The sequence below is a fragment of the Gallinula chloropus genome (genome assembly GCF_964237585.1).
Source record: "Gallinula chloropus genome assembly, chromosome: 3".
Lineage (NCBI taxonomy): Eukaryota > Metazoa > Chordata > Aves > Gruiformes > Rallidae > Gallinula > Gallinula chloropus.
Genome location: NC_140087.1, coordinates 30,321,841 through 30,332,938, shown reverse-complemented (window position 1 = coordinate 30,332,938; position 11,098 = coordinate 30,321,841).

Here is an 11,098-nt window from a genome sequence, read left to right as displayed (position 1 = left end):
GATGGGAATATATATGTGTGTGTGTGTGTGTATATGTGTATATATATATATATATATGTATCTGTTATGATGACTGTTATTTCATGACAAATTAAGCACATACTCAGTTAATAGTTAAGAGCATGGCTGTGTTACAAAAAGCTTGAAAAGTATCTATTTTTTAGGTAAAGGGATAAGTATGCACATGTAGTCTGTGTCTGCAATTAATAACATAGCAATGCCATCATGGACAACCACATCAATAGATTAAACCACCCCCAAACTCATTGTAATTCAACACTGTAGGAGGAGAAGGTCATGGCTATATTCAGGGGTTAAAATTAAGGGGAAGATTCATTAACTTTGAATCCAGCTCATCATGCCTGCAAGACTACACACTGGGCAATGGTTTTACATTCTTATTAAGGCAGGAAGCACAAGAAACTGCAATATTTTTGAAAATAACTTCAGTGCAGTAATATTGAAAACTAAATAGTATTGGCTATAAAGCAAGGTATTAATTCAAGACATTAATATATATTTTAAAAGCACTCATATATACATCAATAAATAGAAAAATTCAATTCTATTTTCTTGTATCTCAACTGTGATATCTTTCTCAAGTGACTTTTGTAAATTAATTGTAATCAACAATGTGGAAGCACTCTGATGGAATTTAGTTGAAATCTCTCTATATAGCAAATATCTAATGGCAAGTAAAATTCTTTGGTACTTACTGTATTTCATGATCTTTTTTTCTCTTTCCTCTGCAGAGGAACCTCTAGATGCGGTATTGGTATTGTTGTTGGCATCAGAAAAAGAGTCAGGGTTACTGAGATTAGATCTGATTTTGTATGCACTTACAGAAGTGCAAAGAAAAGAACATAGAATTAAAGGTAACTGAAAGTTGGATGGCTAAATCAATGATAACAAATTTGAAATCAGGCCAAGTTTAGAGCTGAAGATGTGGGATGGCACTGATGACATGAACTCTAACGCTTTTTACAGCAAACCTGTAAAAGGAAAGTAAAAGCTGTAGCATCACTGAGATAGTTTAAAAGTTTCTGTAAGGCTGTATCAGTGAGAGTTTCTACAAGGAGGATCTACAGAGGCATCCAAGCTCGCCTTGAGCACTGCCAGGCATGGCTTCCCCGGGCAACCTGTTCCAGGGCCTCACTGCCCTCACAAGGAAGAATTTCTTCCTAATATCTAATTAAATCTACCCTCCTTCAGCCTAAACCCATCACCTCTTGTCCTATCACTACGGGCCCTGATAAAAAAGTCCTATCCGGCTTCCCTGTAGGCCCTCTTCAGGTATTGGAAGGTAGCAATAAGGTCTCCCTGGAACCTTCTCATCTCCAAGCAGAACAAGCCCAATTCTTTCAGTGTGTCTTCATAGGAGAGGTGCTCCAGCCCTCTGATCAACTTTGGGACACTCCCCTGGACTTGCTCCAACAGCTCCATGTCTGTTTTGTGCTGGGGACCCCAGAACTGCCACAGTATTCCAGGTGGGGTCTCAACAGAGCAGAGTAGGGTGGCAGAATCACCTCCCTCGACCTACTGGTCATACTGCTATTGATGAAGCCCGTGATATGATTGGCCTTCTGGGCTGCAAGTGCGCACTGCTGGCTCATGCTGAGCTCTACACCAATGAATACTCCCAAGTCCTTCTCTTCAGGGCTGCTCTCAATCCAGTCTGTGCCTGGCCTGTAGTTGTGCTTGGGATTGCCTCCCACCCATGTGCAGGACCTTGCACTTGGCCTTGCTGAACTTCATGTGGTTCTCACGGGTCCACCTCTCCAGCTTGTCAGGGTCCCTCTTGATGGCATCCTTTCCCTCCAGTGTGTCAACCCCACCACACAGCTTGGTATGTAATTTTTTCTCCATTTCATCATCTTTTCTGCACTATCTGGGGTGCAGAAAGATTTGCTAAAACTTTTCTGTGCTCTTGAAAAGTAGTCTTTTTTCTTTGTAGCTGTTCCCCAGTGGTCATTGAGTAAGAGGACCTTCTGAGAGGTCGAGTGTGCTGACTCAGAGTCTTAGCTTGAAAGGAAGTGAAATATTCTTGAAACTATTTAAATCTGTCATCAGTATCGCAGGAATAAGGTGATGGAAATCAAAAATTATTAAGCAGAAGACTTCATTAAAATTGCACAATATTATAAATCAACAAATTTTAAATTACACAGAGCACATAAAGGAGAAAAGGAAGTCTAATTAAAAGCATGTTCCCCACTCCCTGAACTGAAATCTGTGGTTTCTCAGATCTACCAAATGATATATTTTATGGTCCTTTCACTTTGCTTCAATTTTAACATAAAAAAATATAAAGCTACAGACTACTTCTCCTCTGAACTCAAAAGGAACTGATGTTAACTTAAGTTTAAAGCAAAAATGATGGTGATGTTTTTTTCGTCTTCATCAGAGTTAACATTTGTTACCTGCAAAACGCCCCCAGACTAGAAGAACATTGAAAATAAAATCAGAGAAGTGCATTTCTTTGCAGCAGCTGCTATGGCAATAGAGCAGCAACTCTAAACCAAATTCACAGGCAGGACATACAGTGTCGCTGAGCGTGCTGCGTTTGCCAGCAGATGAAATCCATTTTTCAGTAACACAAATGCTAGCTTAATTTACAAGGATTTATGGATCCATTTCTTGCCCATAGGCTGTGTATCACAGCCCTGTATTGAGCTCCTTTCATGCCCTTGAGGGAAAACTTCAGGAGAAGCCTTTTGGATCGTGTTTCCTGTGGTGTGAATTTTTAAAATGATGGGCTGGCTTTGAACAAGCCTTGAGAACTGTAACCAGAACACATGCTGGCTTCCTTTATTTTCTAGTCCTGTAAACTTTTACTGCCAGGTAAACTGCTTACTACCAGCAAGCTGAGGTATTTGTGGTGGCCTAAAAGGAAACCCTCAGCTTTCACTGATACACCATTTTAAAATATGAATATTCTAAGCAGCTACTTTTTGTCTTACTGAACCAAACATTTCCCCAATTATTGCAAGCTACATAATAAATAATAACTCCATATTTCACCAGTAGCACTAGAAACTCAGGTTACCAATCTGAAAGCCAAGTCAGATTATTTCAGTTTGTAGGCTTTTTACTAGAAACAAAGACATGATGTTGATATTTCATTTTTCATTCTTTCACCATTTTCTGGCCACTAGCTTATCCAGACATGCTTTCAGCATAGCTTCTGTTCAACTCTAAACAAAATGGAAGACGGATTGAACACAAAGCTGGCATAATGTTTCCCCTCTCCCTTTCTCCGAAGGGGTCTGAGGTAAAGTGAAAAGCAAGAAAAAAGGCTAAAATCGCTTTCACAAATGAAACTTATCAAATAAAACCTTATATTTGTAGCTATTCCTCATGTTTCTCATGCATTTTAAAAGTTAGCAACACGCATGTTTTTGAACATTATGTTAATAAGGTTATAGATTAAAAATATGTTTTAATAAATTATCTTAAAATATTGGAAACAAAGCAAACCCGAGTCTGTACAAATTCCTATGACAATAGTTTACATAGAGTAAAAAATCTAATAGTTTAGTTCTAATATATTTTGTATTAAAATTGACTATATTATCTGTGGATAAGTACAATGGTTGCACATACATAAAATCCTAGGATAAAGTCTTTAATCTTACTCCCTGAAAAAAAATTTAGCTGGTTTATAATGAAAAATTTCTGTGAATATGGCAATGAAAATATCTAGAAATGTTTTTCAACTTTACAACTTTATTTAATAATGAGTTGATTTCTCTGGAAAAAAATAAATCTGTTAGTTTCAAATCAAAGAAACAGAAATAAAGTAATATTGCTGATGCCTTTTTCTTCCCAGTTTATAATACTTGTAAACTAATACTAAATTTTATATTTACTTTATTAAGGCATGTAGAAAAGGAAAATCTGTAGTTACGCTCAAGTATCGTCTCCACAATTAACATTTTTTACCCTTTGGAAGCCCAACCCACAGGTCAAGTCACAGGTGTTACTTCCATTGATTTTCTTTTTGTCACTTTGAGTGATAACCATTTCTGCCATTAACCATCAGCTGTGCTACAATTTTATCCTGGTTTTGTACAGAAGCCTAAACTTATTTTTTCATCAGCTACATAAAGAATGATTATGGGATGTAGACTTAGGAGGGCTGTACAAATGTACACTGCTCACCCGTAGTAAGAAGTTGCTTCAAAGAAAGAAAAAACCAACAGTCAAACAGGGTATTTGCTGCCTCTGGTCTTCACTTGGTCATACTCACCTGAAGCGTTTGCTGAGACTGGTTTTATCATTTCAGACATATATATATACATGTTTATTTAAAGAGAAAAATCAATGTAAGTAACCAGATTAAACCAGTAATCTTTAAGTAGACAAGCTCTCACATTCCTAAAATATTCATTGCTTATTTAAGCACCAACTATCATAAAATACAAAGCGTTTCTTTATTTACCACTTCATTTGCTGTGAGAAGCAATGCAAATAGAAGGCATAGTCCCAGAATTTGGAGTAGCAAAGACCAGGCTGTATTTGCAACTGAACCACTGCATAACTATGGATCAAGCATTTCATATCCCTGTTGCTGTTCCTTTAAAATAGAGTAACAGCATTCGTCTCACTTGTGATGTTCTTCACAACTTGCAGGTAAGAAAATGTCACATGATTTAGGCATTGCCACGTCCTTTTCTATGCCTGGTTTACATTCCAGTAATCCCAGATGATTCTGAAAACAGTTTCCAAAGAATCTTGTGTTGGTCATGGATTTGTTGTGCTTAGTGTGAGCACTCAGGAGGAAAATGTTTCATGAAGATGCAACTATCACCTTCAAGAAATGATCATCAAGTCTCCCAATACTCTTTTTCTCATGACATGCATTGGCAAAAGTCTGCAGGTCAAAGAGCTACATCTCTGGGAAATCAAGTTGCTCTTAGTGCAGGAGTTGCCATTAGCTTGCCCTACAAGTGGCTGCTTTTTGGTAATGTTATTGTTGCTTAGTACATTGCAACAGTTTCTTTTTCTTTTACTATTTCCAGAGGGAGAAGCACATGTGCTCTGATGTCTTAAAACATGCTCAGCTGGTATTGGTCTGATTTTGGTCATCAGAATTTAAGAACTTGATAGAGGGAAAAATAATTACAGGTATTTAATTTGTTTCTGTGTCAATATGTATGGACAAGAAATCTGAAAACATTTAAATCATATTCAGGATTTTCATGTAAACATAAAACAACATACCAGCTTACTGTCTACTCCAGAAACTTTGTGAAAACTTTTTATAGTGAGAATACAGCTGTTCTGTATAAACAGTTACGGTCCTGTTCTTGACTGAAACTCCACAGGAAGAGAACCTTTCCTCTGTTGTGCGGTGCAAGAAAAAAGCCTTCATCTTGTCAAGCAAGCCACCTTCCAGGGTATAATCTGTTTACAAGAGTTCTGGGAACACTGAAGAATGTTATGAGTACTGACAAGAAAATCAGTGCTGTGGGTATTAACTCACTGGGTGTATAAATAGAAATACTGAAAAGCGCACTCCTGGTCTACCTCAGGGTTAGCTCACAGTAGAGCGGTGGGACTGCGCCAGTGGCCTAGGCCACTAAGACATCTCGGTTTATGTATGTTGCCTTTGTATATTGTGTGCAAACACGGAGCATATAAGTGCTATTTAATAGCGGTGAGGAGGTCAGAACAAATTCAAACTGCTTCTGAGGAAAACTCTTTCGGAAATGTAGAGAGTGAGACTGGAAGCCCTGCAGTATTCTGGCTGATTTACTCACGTATGACACCCTACATGGTTTTTTTTACCCTGCTTCAGTGGGCTTTTCCTATTATAATTTAACTTCACGATGCACCTTAATGACTGACAGGCACATGGGACAGCACACAAACTCTCTGGATTTCTTACTGGCACACATTTTTTTACCAAGGAGTTCATAAGTAAGTGCTTTGCAGAGAGTAAATGTATTATTGTGCTGCCTGTTGCGAGTGTTTTAAGGCAACACAGAGCTTTTTAATTTAAAAACATTATGTGTATTTTTACAAGCAGCTGGTGTTTAAAGTATGTTTGTAAGCAAATTGCAATTGATGTTTTCTCTACTAATTTGGTATCCAGGGAGAATCTTGAAAATTAGATCTACATATGACTAATGAAAATCTGCGGTACGATGTAATTAACTGAGCCGAGGTAGACCCTCATAAAACGACACTAAACGTAAGAGGTGAGTCTCAGAGGTCCTGTGTCACCGTGTTCGCAGGATGACTCATGCATGAGCCAGCCGCCAGTGAAGCCCCTGGAAGGAGCCTGCACCGTTTTCGAAAGGGTCGCTGCGCTCTCTGGTGGGCGCACGGGCAGAAAACAGGACTGTGGGGAGCGGGCCACCCGTGAGAGGCCACCATAGATGTGCCTGCCCTAAGTGCCCCGTGAGAAGCTGTAGCTCCCATGCATTAGCCCTGGAAGAGCTATACCTCCTCTAGAAACATGTGGGAGCATCTTCTGCGCCCGGTCCTCCTGCTGAGGACCGCCTGAACTTTGTATGCCCACAGCAAATACTTTCTGTCAGATCCAACTCAGACCTTCACAATGCTCTTGGTGTGGTCTGAGGAAGCCAGAGTAACTAGGTCATTTAAAGCAACACCAGCATTCACCCTTGCTATCCTGCTTTGGCTATAGAGTATCATCAAATGTCCAAAACGCCTTTGCTTTTCAGCAAACACGCTTGCAACATTCCATGTTAGCTACTGAAAGGCCTTTGATTGCCCCCCCTGTCTTCCCCCTCCCCAGCCTTACTGCCACCCCACAGTCCTTCCTCTGTTCCCCACCATGCCCCAGCTCCAGCATCAGTCATCCTGCTCCCACTTGTGGACACAGCTGCACCAGCTGCAGCAGCATTTCTGCCACCTCCCAAAAGTTAGCCCAGCATTTAGGAGATGAAAAATAGGGCAGAGGAGGGGCAGGGTTCTCCCCCAGCAGCAAACCAAAATCTACAGAGCAGTCAGTCAACATGGGGAATTGCCTTCTTTTGCCCCTTAATTTCTGAAAATAACTCCTAAACCCTTGGCTTTTTTGAATGCTGCACTGAGGTACCATGAGGACAGTTCTGAATGCAAAAGAACAATTCTTAAAGAACAAACCCTCAGCTGCTGAACCATCTCAGTGACCACTACAAGAATGTTCATTCCTTCATTTGAACCTTGCAACCATTTGCACATGTCGCAGCAGGCTCAAGTGTATCCTTCCTGCTTTCAATTTGTGCTAGGAATATCAGGACTATGTTTTTCCCTCTCTCCCTGGACTCACCTGGACTCCGTCAGAAGAGAAACCACTCCAATAAGGTAAAAGTAAAAAGGAGTGGACCTGATAGAAAACATTGCACATCCTCAGGTAGACTCATATTCCAGCAGTTGTCCACTTCCATATCTTGACATCCTCTATTCCAAAGTTTAAATGCATTTGAAGGTGAATCTTTTCTATCACAGCAAGCGTGCTCCAAAGTCAAGCATCCATCACAGTACTTAACTGGTCCATCCTTGCACTCAGGTAATAGCACTTCAGCTCAAGACTCCAGCTCTTCCTGATGACAGACACCGTATGAGAAGTTATCTTACATATTCATGCCTTGCATTTTAAGTGCTATGCAAGTTGACACCATTACCTTCTGCTGGAAGACACGTCCAGGTCACGCCACAGCCATCGCACAGCTGAGATGTTCGCTGAACCTCAGTCAGTCAGGAACACGACGCCCAATCCCATCTGTTCACTGTTTGCTCCAGTCCCACGCTGAGGGCTTGATGGGCTTGCACCCAGTGCTTTGGAGTGGTGCCTTTGCTGTCCCCTTGTCACTGCAGGAGCACAAGACGAGCAAAATAAATGTTACATTTTTAGGGCACCTAATGTCTCCTTGAAGAAGGTATGTGCTTTCAGCAGCAGGAAAAAGTTTTATGAAAAGTACCTGTATTTTTTTTTAATCTTTAAATTTAGCAAATACCTATGTATCCTACAAAAATGTGTTTGAAACAAATGTTAAAATCGGTAACCAAATTCAAGGTTTGGGTTTTGTTCTTTCAGTCGCAGCTTTAATGTGATTATCTGTGACTGTAGTAACTTGATGGATAGCTACAGTCAGCAGAGTTGGAGGAAATACACTCTCGGTGAAGGAAGCAAGAAGAAACTCAATGAGTCCAGCTTCATGCAGTGTTTCAAGAGCACCATCTTGTGGTTTTCCTTTTCCAGGACAAATTTTATTTTTAAATCTCTACACTACACTATAATTTCCTTAAAAGGGTTGTCAGCCCTCAGCCTTGGGAGTAGGTATTTTGGGAAGTGGGAAGGAAATTCTTGTTACAGTCTTAAACCAGATCCCTTTCTTTAAAAAAAACTCGGAGTCGGGGCGGGCTCTGTCTTTTTACCATAAAGTATTCTGAGCTTGTTTCACAGTGATCGCTGCAAGAACTTTGACTTTTAAACTTTTTTTTGCCACACAAAACATTCAAAATGCTAAAAAGTTGCTTCTTTGTGGTGGAGCCTTTGGCTTGAGACAGCAGAGCTGACACATACCACATCTTTGCCACGCATTAGAAAGCAGCCTGTGAGGTGAACAGCCAGGCTGTGTGCTGTTCTAAGGCACCAGCAGTTGCAGAGTTGAAGAAGGGTCTTTTTACTTTTTTGGTTTTTCCATGTGCCACAGTCCTCAAAGCACAAAGGCTGCTAGTGGAGGATAAATTACACTGCTAAGTGCATACACACTCATCCTTGTTTTTACAGGTGATTATATCATCAAATTAATCATTACCTGACACTTATCTCCAGCTTCTTTGGTTGCTGTGATGGGACAGCTGAGCTTGCCTTTAATGCTTTGTAGAAAGATGTAAGCATCCTCAGCAGCTCCTTGTGTTTTTCGGGACAGCATCATACAGGCAAGAGAGTAGAGCTGCAAAATATGGATATTTAGGATTTATTTCTGAAAGTCCTAAACCCAGCCTGCCTCTCAGCTAGGGTCTGGATGAAGGCAAGGAAAATTCTGGCTCCAGAGCTCTTCAGGCCTGGGGACACAGCTGCTGGCCACAGCAATTTACAGAGCAGAGAACATCCCGCCCTTCCTCAACTTGCAGAGCCATGCCCAGAGATAAGCAACTGCCTGAGAATCTGCACTCTGTTACACCAGCCAGGCAGAGAGTCTCTCAGCCTGCGGGTATTTATCACCCTCCATAGATCTGACAGGCATCTGTGATGTGGGTAAGAAGCTTATCACATTCCTGCAATGCTACTGGGGCTGCCGGTTGTTGAGTCTGAAAGTGGTTTTGACAGCACAGCCGCAGTAGTTGGGGGTTACTCGCCTCCACATGGCAAGTGCTATGCTCTTGCTCTGAGTACGGCGCTCACACTGCTTACACATCAAAGGCAGGTTCACGATAGGCTCAGCACAGACGTGAACAGCAACCTGCACCTACTACCTTGCTCCCACCTCTGGCACACAAAGTTGCTCTCCCCAGCATGGGTTGGGCACCTGCCTGTACTAACATACAAATGCTTTGTGCTCTCTCAGGAGCTGCTTTCTCACTCAGTGGTAGATGCCAGCACTGGCTGGGTAGGGGGGATTCATTGCCCACTGTTTTTCCCTGCAGCACATCATTCAGTGGAGTAATTGCTCGGGACACCAACAGTCATGAGGCTTTCAGTAAGATCCACAGTTCTTGTACAGGTTTGGGTGCCCAGCACTGTCAGCCAAGGTTTCAACTGTTGGGCAAGATTACCGTAAAGGGAGAAATAGTTGTGTGGCCACCACAGATCCCTGTGCCTCTCTCTAGAAATTTTGCAGAAGAAAACTGCAAACATTGGTAACAGGTCAAGGTCCTTAAGGAGCTGTCACCCACCTGGTGAAGACTGCAATCTCAAACATCTATTCTGATTGTTAACACCCACCAAAGCTGGTAGGCAAGGGTCTAAGGATCAGGGTAAGACAGGAAGGGTTGGGCAAGAGGATAGGAACAGGAACGACATTTTGTAGTAGGCTCATTGCAGCTCAGCCAAAGGGTCATTGCAAGTCAAGAAATCTGACCTTTCCAACATGGTTTCAGGCAGAAGGTAGATGCCACTTATCACTCAGCAGTTAAAGAAAAATGTCTTTCTTTTTATTTGCTGGTCTCCAATTGCAACTGAAGCCACACAGTCCTATTTTTCCTCTTTATCTGGAAGTAACAATGAACTTTCCTCAAAATTCTATGTAAGTAAGCAATGTGCTTAAACAGATGAATTTTCACAGGCTAGAAAAGCTATTCTTCACTCATTCTGTGCAGATTGTTAGGCCTACTAGATAGTGGATACAGGTCTCCTTAGTAAGCTCAAAACTTGAGAAGATATATCTGTTAAATTCATAACATCCACATTCAGCTCCAAGAGACACAAAAATTTGAATCCAGGATGTATCATACTCTGCAACACCATCCTGTGGGTGGATGCTTGTGCCACACTTCACAATGTGTATGAAAGGACCATTCTGTCTGGGTGACATGAACATATCCATGCTCTTTAGGAATTTCAGTAAGCCAATGAAAATTTGATTAAAAACTTTTGCTTGTATTTCTTACCTATCTGTGGCTCGACCTACAGCCTACTGACAGTCTCACTGTGGTTGCACGCATATCCCGCTCCTGATCATTGCCTTTTCCACATCTCTCACAAACAATACCGGAGACACCAACATGCAGTAGTCCAGGGCTGTTACATGCTACACAAACACCATTCTTCTGGAATGCAGTACAGGACTGGTTGGTGATATGGTCTAAATACCAGAATGGGGCAGAATGGGATGGAAGACTTCAACCTTTCAGTCTCAGATCTCAACCATACCAATCAGTGGACTTAAATAGACAGAAGATTGATGGAATCAAAGGTCTGGATATAACACAATCAGCCTTTTGTTTTAAATCTCTGGTTTAGGTTAGAGTAAGCTTGCCACACAAAAAACAGAACACTGAGGATCCTGCTCTTCTCTTCAGAAATGGAGAATTAACAAGTGCAGGGAAAGTTGACACACAGCATGCAACTGCTGCATCAGTTCAAGGAACAGGACTTGCAACACCACCTTCCCTGCCTGGAAACCACTTTCTAACAGGA